This window comes from Sorex araneus, chromosome 1 (assembly GCF_027595985.1).
Source record: "Sorex araneus isolate mSorAra2 chromosome 1, mSorAra2.pri, whole genome shotgun sequence".
NCBI classification, from domain to species: Eukaryota; Metazoa; Chordata; class Mammalia; order Eulipotyphla; family Soricidae; genus Sorex; species Sorex araneus.
Genome location: NC_073302.1, coordinates 107414421 through 107429272, shown reverse-complemented (window position 1 = coordinate 107429272; position 14852 = coordinate 107414421).

The following is a 14852-nucleotide window of genomic DNA, read 5'->3' as shown; positions in this document are numbered from 1 at the left end:
GGATGAAAAAAAGTTTATATGCATCGGGATATTGCCTTTTCACTAGCACCGTACATAAAAAAATCAGAAGTTTGCTAGAAAAGTAGTAAAGTCACACGGGTAACGGGTCCTCATTTGAGAGGTGGAGAATAGTGATCTGGGTACTTGTAAATCCCGTTCTCTGGGCCTCTCAGTAGAATTGCTCATCCCCATCCTTGTCACTGACCCACAGAAGGGGCACTAGCTGCAGCAAGGCCAGAGGAACCCCGGGGAGAAATGTCTTTTACAGGCACTTAGCTCTGCATTACAGCTGCACAGGGCCTTGGGGACACAAGGCCTCGTATCTAGAAGTTGCAGTGACAAGGACACAGTGGCTAGAGACTAGAACTGCTTCCCATGTGACTTTTGGGAATATCAAGACAGAAGGATAAAACCAAGTAGGCATAGGGTACATCAATTTCAGAGACAGAGAAGAATAAATTGTCGCTCACTGTGCCTTTACACACCTAATGAGTTGTGTTAGATGCCACTCTCAGGACACTGACCAGCATCCTCCCTCCTTATCTTCATGTACGAATCCTGACTTTGGTACACAGGTGGGATACTTGGAAAAATCCTATAAACATTTGTGCTTGAAATAAAATCTGAAAGGCACAAGTCATGGGTGTTTTGAAAATAGTCTAAGAGGATATGTCCACAAGGTACTGGTCTAGTGTATTGGCTTATGGTTAATTTCACTGCATATATAAAGCTGATCTAAATTATTGAGAATCCATTTTTCTCTATATATCCTCCTTCCTATATAATCCTCTACAAGATGCAACAGTGTCTTATGTAATAAATATCTAAATGTCCTCCGCCTAATACTGGTGATTCACAAATGAATTAAACCATTAGGTATATAAGTGGTTTTTCACTTGGGAAAAAAGTGATAATCTAGAAAGCCAGATTGAGTTGGTCAGTTCAATATAGGAAGAAGCATTGATACAGAAGTTTTCCACATGGTCCTCAATAGAGAGTAGCTTCTAAGGCTGTCAGCTGAATAGCATGGGATGCATCAGGAGAGTGTTTAAACATCCCCTAAATATTCTTTCAAATTAAAATGTACATGAGCCAGTTATTTGGACTTGCCTGTTGTAGCTTACTGAGATCACCCTTTGAGCAGCTCATATAAAGTCAGACTCCATTTCTGTGGTAGGTAGAATTTTTTAAAAAAATTGTTGTTGAATCATGTGAGATAAACCCTTACAAAGCTGTTCTTGATCGGACTTCAGTCATACAGTATCCCAACACCCATCCCTCCACCTAGCACCAGTGTACATTTCCTAGCACCAGTGTCCCCAGGTTCCTTCCCATCACCCCCTACCCCTCATTCCCTGTCTGCCTCTATGGCAGTGCTGGTAGTTAGATTTTTGACTTGGCTCAGTTCCTTATTTCTTGGTGTCTAGAGTGACAACACTCTTGGTTGTCAAGAGTGACAACAACCATACAACCACACTTCTGATAACCCAGGAACACCTGTATGTGCTCCGTCATCTAGACCTAGTGCCTAAGAAACACATGTTATGTGTGTGCATGCATGCAGGAGGGGGTAAGCAGAGAAATTTAGCTTGTACAAAGAACCAGAAACCATCAGCAGTTCGTGTCTCAGCATTCCTTACTAAGAACTCTCAGCCTGGCTTCAGCTCTAAGAGAGATCAAGGAATCCTGAAGCAGGAACATACTGAGACCCATGACCACATAAAAAGCAGATGAGAAGGTCTTCTACTAGTTTCCTGCTGCTGCCAGCATGAATTAGAACAGACTTAAAATGGCTTCAAACAACACAGATTTATTTGCATACATTCTTGGAGATCTGGAGTCTAACCAAGACCTGAGAGGGTCAAAAGTCCAGCTTCCTACAGTTGTTCTCCCACCTGGATTTGAAGTCCCTTCTGCCACCTTCAAATCCCATAACTGCAGACTCAGCCACACTGTCAGGGACTCTCCTGTCTCCTCCTTAAACAGACTTTTGTGCTTATATTTGGTCTCCCCACAGATCACACCCCAAAATAATGGTTCCATCTCAAGGACCGGGCTGGAGCAATAGTACAGTGGGTAGGGCTTTTGCCTTGTACGCGGCCGACCAGGGTTCGATTCCTCCAAGAGTATCTCACCCACTCGGGAGAGCCTGGCAAGCAACCCGTGCGTATTCGATATGCCAAAAACTGTAACAACAAATCTCAAAATGGAGACATTACTGGTGCCCACTCGAGCAAATCAATGAGCAACAGGATGAGTGTGACAGTCTCACAGTGATCTCAAGACCCTAAATTTAAACCCAAACACCAAATCCTTTCTAACAGGTAAGGGAACTGCAGATGGAGCATAAGGACATCCATGTAGGGCCATGGTCTTGCCTTTCACAACTTTGCACTCTAGGCAGCAGGCATATTGGTTTTCGTTTCTTGACGCTTGCTAAGGCTGCGTCTTTCAAATTTATTTCTTGTGGAGCATGACCACTGCTGAGTACACGGTTCGCTGTGTCCTCGAAGCAGATGTGTTCCCAGAGACCCCAATGATTTGCAGGTCAATCTTAGAAACATGCAGGGTGTAGGTGACCAGCGAGCCTGATCAATCCTCTGCGAATTGACAATGCTCTGAGCTCTAGCCTGCTCCGGGCTCCTGGGGCCAGTGGTGGTGCTTTCCTCACTAAGAAAACAAAGCTTCTGGCCCTGCTCTGCTGATTCCCGGCTCAATCTCCCAGGAGGTGCTAGCCAAGCAGACAGAATCTGAGCAAACAACTCTGAAAATTACGGAGCGCCCTCTAGAGGCGAGCGGGTAAGCCCCTGCTCTGCCCAGCCCCCTGCAACCACGCCCACACCCACAGTGGCAGCCAGCCCACCGGCTCTCACTCCAGCACTTCATAAATACTCTCTGCAGAGACGTCACGCTGTGAATAACTTCAGGTATACCCTGGTGTCCAGGCTAAGAAATACACTGTCTTCTTGGAGTAAGGGGAGTCGACTCTCCCCAGCCCCCTCAGCAGCCGCGACCACCTCCCACATCTGCTGCCATATGCATGCGTTGTCTCAGACCACAGGTCCTGAAGTCTCTGGGCACCTCCTAATTCCGCAATAGTGAAATACCGGTAGGAACGCACCAAATTAGATGGGATAGTCACAGAAGGCAGCTAAACTCGACAAATAAAAACAATACCACAGAAAGTTCAACTAGCAGCAAACAGCTTACTAAATTTTTCGGCAAAGACTTAACTCCATGACGAGATATAACCATTTTTCACATACAAATCGATTCGTTTATACTTAGTGGTTTTTAGTATTGGAGCTTTATCATTTACTCAACATCAACTCTAGAATTGTATCGACAGTTGTGGCTTTGTCTACATTAAAATTAAATTTTTAAAATTTGTTCTGACTTCCATGATCAGAATTGTATGTGACCAGGAGAGTACATGATTTTGGAGGGAGAGTCCTTGCTTTGGTCTAAGTGCCATGTGGGATGTTTATTTTTGTTTTGTGGAAAAAGAAATTCTGGCAAAAAAAAAAAAAAAGAGGTTTAGTACCACACGGAAGGCTAGCTGCTTGGGGAGTGGCATTGTTGGATGCAAGCTCAGCATCCTACTTGGTGGTCCTTTTTCTTCAACTCAATGATATTTCACCTTGCTGTTGCGGTGCCTTCCAAAGACAAAGCTCTACAAGTCAGCTGTTGTTCCCCCTTTCTCTAAATAAGCAAGTAATGGGATTTTCGAAACCTGCTACGAGAAGGTGTTGAGATTTACATGGTTTCCTAGAGAGACTTCCCAACTTTCTTGATCACTAATACGTTTGTGTTGCTTTGGACTTAGCAGACATTATTGTTTGGTCAACCTGACACCCACTCATTAAGACTGCAAATCTTATCTCCCTTGTAACTATACAGAACGTGACAGGTATCCTCACTTGTGTGGCCTTTGAATGCCAGATCACTAGGTACAAATTGTTCTGGCAAAGTAAACTAGACAGACTCTGGCAAGGGTGCTCCAGGGAAGTTTATGACTTCCTCTTGCTTCTGGTTTTGAATGTCTATGGTGGCAAGACCTAAAACAGCTTTCCTTAGATCACAAGGCTGAGAGAACTTCCAATATGTCGCTTCTATCATCATATTTGAACCTTTAAGCCAATGCCAGGAATCACTTACTTCTGAGTGTTTTGTTAGTGAGAAAAGCAAAACTGTTTCTGTTTTGTTTTTACAGAAAGGAAAGCAATTCTATTGTAAGCAGAACACCAAATCGTCCAATTGTTCTTACCACTCTCTCACGGAATTTTCAGCCAAGAACTTATGTTTGTTTTTCTCTTTATTTTCTTTAACTCCAGGCCATAAAACCCTAAACCCCAACAGAACTTTGGATGTGTCCTCCTGAATGTTCCACGGGCATCTCAAAGCTACACATTAAAATCCCAGCTAGTTGACTTCCTTCCCACAAACCCTCAACTTCAGATTCAAACCTCCTGCATTTCTTTCCTCAGTCAATGGCATCCCAACCCGCAGAGATGCCCAAGGCAGGATGGAAAGAGCCTCCTTATATCCTCCCTCCCCTGGGCTTGCTTCCTTGATATTCTCCTGTCTCAGCTGCTCTACTCACTGACAGCATCTCAACACTGTGCCTTGCCTTGCTTTCCGCAATAGTCTCATCTCTTGTTCCAGTTTCTGTTTTTTTTTTAAATATACCAATTACCCAACTTTTGTTGGGGTAATTTTTTTCCAAACCACAATCTAGTCATGTTACTCTCTGCTTAAAATGTTTTCAGAGTCCTCTTGGCCTTCAGGGTGAAATGCAAATTTCTTAACACTGTACCCAAAGTCCCGGGCCTTTCATTTTCTCTCTAGCGTTTTATCTTGCTGTGGTCCAAGTGGCCCCAACACTCCATCCAGTTAGATAGAAGCTGACAGGTCTCAAGAGAATGAACCCAGGAAAGAGATCCCTGCAGAATTAAGAAGTAGACCCAAATCATTTGGGGTAGAAAAATTGAGTGCTAGTGCCTAGAACCTGGGCTAGGAGGAGAGGGGAGCTCTAGATAGACTCTGGGTGGACATGAACCCTTGACATTCAGTCAAGGGTAGAGGGAACTTGAGGAGCACTGTAAGGGGTCCATGCCACTCTCCTCTCCTCAGCTCTCCATTAGTACCAAATCTCTCTCTCCTGTGATGTTTCTCTCCAGATTCTTCACCATCATCTCTCATTGGAACCTGCTTGTCACTGAGGACCAATATTTACTGAGAAGGTAGCCTTGTTCCCGCAGGCAAATGTTCTTTTTTGGATCCTGGATACTGCTAGGACTGAAGACAGTCGGCTCTGAGGTCATCAAGCTGGGAGAGAAGGCAGACCTCCTTAAGCCCTCTTAAGATAGGGAAATGGATGCTAAGTGAATCGAACGCAGGATGAATGTGACTTACATTTGGTTCCATGAAGGGTAGTACAAAGCAAGTTCCAGACATTTGAGACTGAAACCTTGGGTGCTGTCCCAAACTTTAGTTCCAAGAGTGGCACTTTCCAGAGACACTGAGAAACTGCTATCATTCCCCCCCCCCCACACACACACAAACAACTCATGCAGAACAGCCCACCCAAGTACACATATTCCTCTGGTCCTGAAAGTGAATAAAATTGAATTGTCTTGAGCTCATACTTGCTTTGTAAATTGCTATTCTAGAATATCAATTTATAAGTAAAAGTGAATGAGTACATTGAGTTTCAAGCCTCCAGTATGACCTGAGGATATGGGGCTGGTTAGGAGGGAGCTGGTGAAGTAACAGGCTGCATGGATGAGGGATGCACCTGGGATCAAAATTCTTGTATTTGGGAGAAAGTTCAGGGGTAGAAAGAGAAGGGCCTAGCCTAGGAGTCACAGAGCTTAATTATGACCATTCAGATTTCATGAATGTATTTGTAAGAGGAGGAAACTTATTTCATTGAGTAGTTTAAATTTTATTTCTAGTTTTATAAAATTAAAAATCTGGTATTAATTTGTACTGATCTCTTGGACCCTGCAAAAAGCAAAATGATTTGTCTGTAAGCATCCAGTTAAGAAACCAGACCAGATTATTATAAATCACCAACCGCTTTGTATAGTTTGGTAGTGGCTAAAAAGCTTTTTCTGGTACATGGGAATGTAGTTCTGGAATTAGACTTTCGAGTTCAATACTAAACTTTATCTTATATTATTTGCATAATCTTGAAAAAGTTACAGTAGTATTTTAAGAAGCCCACTGGTGAACCTACCAGTTTCCCTTGTGAAACATACAGATGACACCCAAAGAACCTAATGAGTTCTTTAGTACAAACAGCCCACACTCCCAAATTGGTACTCACAGGAACCATCTATCTCTGATTCAGGATAAACTGAGGAGGGTGGACCAGGACTGAAGACTCTGCTGTCAGTACAGTTCATGCACATGGTCGCACATTGGGGTTTGCTCCATCTGGAAGCTCAGCCAGGGCTCCAGGCTAACAGTCTCATTTCCTCTCCAGGTGATGATACCTCTACAGCTTCAATTAGTGTGGATGCTTCCAATGTGTAGTATGTCCAAAGACAAGGATGTGGCACTGTAAAGCATTAAGTTTGGAAGTCACCAGCTTCATTAATGCCCCACTTTCTCAACATAGACTCTACCGCCTCTGGAGCACCAAAGGGAAAGGAATGTTAATTCTAAATGAGTGTTGGAGACACTATATATAGTTGGAACTCTCTTAGAATATAGATCCCACTTTAAGATACCTCTCTGTTTCTATCCTTACCATGCGGATTGTCTACAAGTTATTTTCAACCCTCTAGACACCAGTCATATTGCATGCTGTAGTCAAGTATGATACCAAATGGTGAAATTGGAGTATGCAGAAAACGTGCTCCCCACCTTTGCTGCTCTGGAAAGTAGGCTGAGTGGTCTGGAAGAACTGGGCAAGGTGGATCTAGGAAAGGTGGGTGTTGGAAAAGGTAATAGAAAATAAAACAAATCTCGATTATTCTGCATGAGGTTGATTCACATGTTGTCTCCAGGTTTATTTTGCATCTCAGAAACTAAAACTAGAAAATGTTGAACATATGCTTTGTGTGTTGCTCCTGCCAGAAAAACAGTGCTAAATTTCATTTAGCAATTTCTACCAAAAATATCCTTGCCAGATTAAAGTACACTCACGTTTGAAAGATAACAAAGTGCTTAAGGAATGCACCAAATCAACTTTTTGAAAAACTACCTTGCTCCAATTGGCATTTTCAATGACCAGAATGGTTTAATACTGAGTTTAATAGGAAGACCCTCTGACCTTCCTAAATAAGAAGGATATCATAATTATGATACCTATTTCATAGAGATTTCAAATAAGCAACTAAAACTAGGTACTAGGACACCTGGAATATAGTTAACATTTTAGTATTTAGATCCAAGTCATATGTTGTGGTAAAAATATCCATATTTAATACCAGAGTCACATAACACATCCTCTTTCATTCTGACCAGGTGTAGCAAGAACTTTGGACTCTCTGGCCCATCTACCTGTACTCTGATGTTCTGACAAGAGCATTAGGGCAGTCATGCTGGAATTTTGTAGCTGCCTTTGTTCTATTTGAGTGGTACTGGGGCTGAACCAGCAGCCTTGAATCTCACCCTTGCATGGTGATTACTTGATAATAAGTCTTTAGATGTCAGGCACATTGTACAGAAAATTCTGGGAAGAATCAGGTATGGTTCATCCATTACAAACTCTCTTTGTCTCTCTTTGTGTGTATCTCTCTTATTTAGCTCTCTCTGCCCCTTGTCTCATTGTTGACCCCCCCCACATACACACATTATCTTTTTATATCTCTGTTTTTCTTTCTCTCACACACATACAACATGCTCACAATTAACTTCAGCTTATAATTATTTCTGTAACTGCTTTAAAACAAGTAATTTTTTATTGTTGGAAAGCAGTTTACACGAGAAGAAGAAGAAGAAGAAGAAGAAGAAGAAGAAGAAGAAGAAGAAGAAGAAGAAGAAGAAGAAGAAGAAGAAGAAGAAGAAGAAGAAGAAGAAGAAGAAGAAGAAGAAGAAGAAGAAGAAGAAGAAGAAGAAGAAGAAGAAGAAGAAGAAGAAGAAGAAGAAGAAGAAGAAGAAGAAGAAGAAGAAGGAGAGGAAAACAGTTGATAACGCAGTCATTCACCTACAATGACACCCTAATATATAAAGATTTGTCATTCTAGTTACTTACTATTCAGTATCCTCCAATCTTTCATTAATATGTTCATTATATCTTTAGAATGCATTTAGAGAAAATAAACCCAAAACTGATATAAAGAGAATCCATCTGGAATCAATTGCTTAGCATGCTCTGCAAAACTCTCCATTTCCTCAGGGACACAACTATCCCCTAAATAGAGCGAAGCTCAAAACGATTCTCCAAACTCACCACTGGCCAGAGAGGGGGAGTTGGAGGGAAGGGAAGTTCCAGCAATGTGCAGTAAGAATTCCTGTAAGAAATCCCCTTTCGGCTCTCCGCCCATATGTGATGCGAGTGGCCGCACGTTTGCCGTCTCTCCGTTGCTGGATGACCATGATCCCGGAGGCCAGCTAAACTACTTTTGGTACCAGAAGCTTCTTGCAGAAATGTCTCTAGACTGTGAACTAAGCCATGGCCCCATGCTGCCTCAGGAGGGGAAAGGTTGTTCTATTTTGGCTTTTCCTTTCCAGAGGGGAAGGTGTGGCGCCCGCCATCTTATAAGGACTACTAAAGAGAGGAATGAGCTTGCAATGATGCAATTTCTGGCAGAAATTTCCCTGGACTTAGTTACTAAAATACTAACATACAGAAATCCAAAACATCGTATCTCTTCATTCTCAGCAATGGAAAACAAATTATCAAATGCTTCCTTTTCAGTAGGTCTGATTTTCGGGGGAAAACTCCAAACAATAACAGTGAGTTTTTTGGGAAATATTGAATGTAATCAAAGTAAAGAGAAATTAAAGTGAAAATTATCAGCTACACAGGCAGGGGGTGGGGGTGGGAGGGGAGGTATACTGGGGTTCTTGGTGGTGGAATATGTGCACTGGTGAATGGATGGGTGTTCGATCATTGTATAACTGAGACTTAAGCCTGAATGCTTTGCAACTTTCTACATGGGGATTCAATTAAAAAAATCCCCTTTCATGCTTGAACTTCATTGATCTGTTGTGTTGTACCCTTGCACTTCCCTCTGTCCAACTCCTTGTTTGAAAAAACCTAGAAGTACGTAAAGAACTCACCCTGATAAAGAGAAGCTAACACCAAAGGTGGAAGTACAAGTGAATTATCTGGAGAGTCAGTTCACACCAACCTCAGTGAACAGTATACAGGATGCTGCTTGGTGCTGTGCATTTTATTACTTGGGACAGAAGGAAAAATATACTTCCATGTGGCCAGGTAGGAGAGAGCCATTCTTTAATATGGAGCTGAATCCATGCTCTCTTCCTAGCTTGGGCCCTGTGGTCCCATCAGATAGAGAGGGGTTTCTTGGATTTAGAAATTGATTGCTTACATGGCACAAATTTCAGGACATAAATACTGGAAAGACACTCTGTGAAATTATTTTTCAAAACACCAGAAAAATATGATTTCCTCCCATCAAAAGGCTTTCACTAGGGAATATGCTAAACTTCACATCTCCCCATGTCTCTTTTTATTCACTGCAATTAGCAATAAGTGAATCCAGTCATGCCCTGGGCTTAGCCAACATACAATTGGATTTTATATGCACTTTAGATGCTATAATCTGCCCATAACCAGCACTGGGCTCACTCTCATCTCTGCACAAAAGAAATTTCTGCTTTTGATCATTTCTACCAAAGCAAAAGGTTGATACTGCGTGCATAGCCTGCATCTTACTAACCTGCTTGTCTCGTACATTTCTCATTTTTAAGAGGTTTATAGTTTTAACAGGCAGTGAGCGATTTGTTATGCTTTGTTGAGTATATGGGGGTGGGCACCATATTTGTAAAGAAAAGATAGATATTAACTCATTTTTCAAGATCCTAACTAGTTTTTCAAGGACTCCTGAGATGCTCGATAAGGAATAACCATGTTGATGATTGAAAATGATTTTCAAATTCCACCTTTCTGAAAAAAGCCAAGTCAATGGTAAATACTTCAGGATCATTCTCTAAATAAACTGTCTCTCTCTCCACACACATCTTATCTATAATCAATAGGTGGATCTGAGGTGCTCTTCTCAAATGAATATTGGTAAGGAAACTGACACAGGTGAATTTTTGTTCAAACGAAACACTATTCTCTATGCCATGGGAGAGATAAGAAAGCCCCAGAAAAGCTTCTACTCTGATTTTGCATGGGTCATACTTTCAAACAAAGCCCTCCACCTTCCACCACACTCAAGTGGATCATGACTGGAAGAGTGTTCCTCTGGTGTACTTCCGGTATGGAATCTGGTGCGTGGTTGTGTATTTCATTGGCATGTTCACTCTCCTTCAGGTTGGCCAACTGGTCCCTCTGAGGGAACTCCTAATTAACTCCGCTTCTGCTCGTGATTCCCCATTCTCAAAAGACCTTAGATGACCATTGACTGCACAGTCTATGAAAGCACAGATCATTAGGTGGCAACCAGTGAAACTTTGTAATGTGCCTGTCAGGTTGACTGGGGGGGTGGGTGGATGTTGGGTGGGGAGGGAATCTGTGAACAATGGTGGAGGTAAGTTGACACTGGTGGAGGGTTGGTATTGAATTATTGCATGTCTAAAACTCAAATATTAGCAACTTTGTCAATGTTGGCTCTTTAATAAAAGGAAGGAAGGAAGGAAGGAAGGAAGGAAGGAAGGAAGGAAGGAAGGAAGGAAGGAAGGAAGGAAGGAAGGAAGGAAGGAAGGAAGGAAGGAAGGAAGGATGGAAGGGAGGGAGGGAAAGGAAAAAAGAAAGAAAGAAATGAAGAAAGAAAGAAAGAAAGAAAGAAAGAAAGAAAGAAAGAAAGAAAGAAAGAAAGAAAGAAAGAAAGAAAGAAAGAAAGAAAAGTAGAAAGAAAGAAAGGAAGAAAGAAAGAAAGAAAGAAAGAAAGAAAGAAAGAAAGAAAGAAAGAAAGAAAGAAAGAAAGAAAGAAAGAAAGAAAGAAAGAAAGAAAGAAAGAAAGAAAGAAAGAAAGAAAGAAAGAAAGAAAGAAAGAAAGAAAGATGCACAGATAATCCATACGATTTTTATTTGGAGAGGTTAAGCCTCACCCACAAGTTCTCAGGGTTTATTCCTGGCACTCAGAGATCACTGTCATATGGGATGTCAGGGTCAAACCAGGGTCAGCCATCTGGAAGGCAAGTTCCTTACCTGCTCTACCAAGACTCCAATCACCAAATCAAGTGTACTCAGAAATACCTTCAACTGAAGGCAGGGAAGCAGGAGCTAGTTATAGAAATCTGTATGCATTTACTGCAGAAATATTTATTCAGCACCTATTGGTGAAGATGTGATACGTGCATGAATTATAATAATGAAGAAGCATTCCCGGAACTCAAGGATATGACTCCTCTCTAGGAGAGGTTTAAAAGAATGTGTGAATATCATGCAGAAGCAGTCCCTGAGGGCTAAGGGCGTACAAGTCAGGGCTGGGTCTTGCACTCCAAGGGCAAAGGGAGCCCTCTTTAAAAGTCTATAACCCCATGTGTTACTGCATAAACTCCTCATATTTTCTTTTCAGCTGTGGTTAATTTGAAAGGAATTCTGGGTGCACAGAATACTTCTGTCTTAAGTGACTCATTATTTAGTGAAAGCAAGCCTATCGTCAGGCAAAAGCATGGTATAGCTGTTCAGGTCAAGGGCCAAGTAGCCTAATTTACAACTCAATGTTTATCTTCAATGCAACTTTGGCAGCTACTTTAATTGCCCCGTGTCCTTGGCTTTTTCTGTGGACTGGCACAATGTTATCAAAGTCAGAGAGGGAGAGGTAGAATTTAACAGAATCATTTGCCTGGTCTGGAAAGATTGTACAGTGTGTAAGGTGCTTGCTGGCTTCCATACCCAGCACGATATATAGTCCCCAAGTGTCACCAGGAGTGAAGCTCTGAGTAACGCTGAGAGTGACCCTTCCCCACTAAAAAAAAAAAAAGAAAAAAAAGCCAGAATCATTATTCTTAAAGGGGGTTTGGAACATGGAAGATCTAAAAACTTAATTCTAAGAATAATCACAGAGGATGAAGCAAAATACTTTATGTTTTCAAATGTGAACTTGGTCTAAGGAACATTTGGGAATGATGCTTTCTTCCAGGGTTATGATTGGGAAGAACTTACATGCCCCATAAATCCTACATAATTCTGTCTCTAGTTGGGGTCTGAGAGATAGTAGAGCATGTAGTGAGCTTGTCTTTCACATAGCCCATCTGAGTTGGACCCCTGACACTGCACATGGTCCCTCAAATATTATCAGGAGTAAACTCTGAGCACAACTAAGGATGGCCCTCAAACAAAACCAAAAATACATATATTTGCCTCTAGTCCCGGGTCAGCAGGATACGTTGGACCTACTGTGATCAACTTTGGTTTGTCAAGTTGTAGGTGGTCTCCGGATTCTTGTTGTGGCCAGTGGGAAGGCCACTGCTCATGTGGTAAGGAGGTGTTTGTGGTCATGCTAGAACAACTCCTCTCTGCCCTCCCATGAGTCTCCCCCTTATAGCCTCCGCCCCTGTTCTTTTTATTTTAATTTTAAATTTTATTTTCATAAGATGGTTCACATTAATTGATCACATTTAATATTTCAACACCAATCGCGCCACCATTACCCCTTCCCACCACCCACCATTATTTTGAATTTTCCCACCTCCACTCAAGCCTGCCTGCCACAGGCAGATGCTAGGTAATTTATTTTCTATTGCTTGTTATGAGTATCGTGAGATGTTGCACGCTTTTGGAATTCTAAAATTGCAAATAACTGGGATCTGGAGACATCTCTGCAGCAAGCTAATTCATTTGAGATTCACCTGTGAGTCTCTGGATCGAGGCTCTTAATGTGCTCAAATGGCACCCAGAGGCAGCTCATAGGCAGGACAGCCAGGAGCCCAAAAGGACGCAGAGATTGGAAGGACTGTCCTGTCCCAGATGCCATGTGGCCTGGCATCTTCAGTCTCTGGTCCCACATACCCGGGCTTTTCTTCTGGGTGTCTGTGACTGCCAGGGGTTCATTTGGAGAAGGAAAAGAGAGAACACCTGCTCAATCTGGGGTGTATGGCCCTGTTCTTTCAAGGTGAGCATGAGAACTCCGAGGTTCCCTAAACACAGTAGCTTTAGTTGCCTCCCAGCTCTGCAGTAAAAGTTGAGGTTCCAGGGAAGAGAAGGTGTGGGGTGAGGGGAGGAGGCACATACTGAAGTTGTAACAGAGTTGGAGGCCTGAGGAAATAGAGAGTGAAAAATATAAGTTCCTGCTGTTCAATTTTTATTTGAGTCTATTTTTATATAGAAGTAGGTGAAAATGTTTCTTTCTTATCCATGATTTCCATTTTCCTGTGATGTTTCATCACTCAGTACCAAGAAAGAAATATAAATAACCCAGTCTTCAGAGAATTCTCCTAAGTTCAAACATCATTTGCAATTACTCTGACTTTGGATCCAGGGAGATTAAATGGTCATGTCTCCAGGGGATATGGGTGAGTCAAGAATAATAATTCAATTCTCTCTCTCTCATTCTTCCCTCATCATTCCATCTTTTTGTAGCTATATGCCGCTCTCCATATATCAGATGTGATATATTTTTCCTATCTCTACACAAATAATCATTTATTATCTATCTAGCTATCTATTATTTATCTCCTTTATTGTCATCATCTCTATAATGTACAACCTCTCCAGACTAAAGAAACGACAAACAAGAGTATTTCTAAGCAACCTAGAGTTTCGTTATCAAACTCCAGAAAGTGAGTGTTTTCCATAAAGGACAAAAGGACGTAACAAATCACCCAGATGATATATCACTAAACAATTACTCTGCATGAAGCACTATCCTAGATATAGCATGCCTATAGCCTCTCACTTCTCCTCATAATAACTGTATGGCAGGTGAGAATTTCTATTTGATAAAAGAGGAGATAATGAGGCTATTCCCAGTGTCCATAATTAGTTAGTGGTAAGTCCCTTTGTCTTATGATGTAGGTGTTGGATTCAGGAGAAATAGCTCTGGAGCCATTTGAAAAATAAATTAAAGGGCCTAAACTAAGAGGATCCCTGCAATTCCCATAAATGCGCATAATAATTTAGTGCTATATTGGACCCAACCATCAATATCCCATGGCTCTCCTGCATCTTTCCTTCTGACTCCCACTAAACATCTTTACCCACAGGCCGAGGGCAGAGCACCTGGACCACCGCTGTTTGCCAGACTGGGTGCCTCTGCAAGCTGACTCAGGGAGGATTGTTCTCAGGTTGTTTAGGACAATGAATCAGATGACCTCTAGAACTCCAGTGCTCCTTCCATATGCTTCCTCCACCTCTCACCCCAAATATTCACAAATGAAGGAACTGGGGACTGGTAGCTCATTTGTTAGATTTCAGTGAGATGGGATTTTTAAAAACTATTAGCACTGTATCATTGTCACACTGTCATCCCATTGTTTATCGATTTGCTAGAGCGGGCACAAGTAGTGTCTCCATTGTGAGACTTGTTGTTACTGTTTTTAGCATATTGAATATGCCATGGGTAGCTTGCCAGGCTCTGCCATGCGGTCGGGATACTCGCAGTAGCTTGAGGGGTTCTCTGAGAGGGACCGAGGAATTGAACCCGGGTCAGCCATGTGCAAGGCAAATGCTCTACCCTTTGTGCTATTGCTCCAGTTATTAAATCTCAGGAAATTGATTTTCTTCATAAAAAATGAATTTTTTCCTACAAGCTCAAAATTTT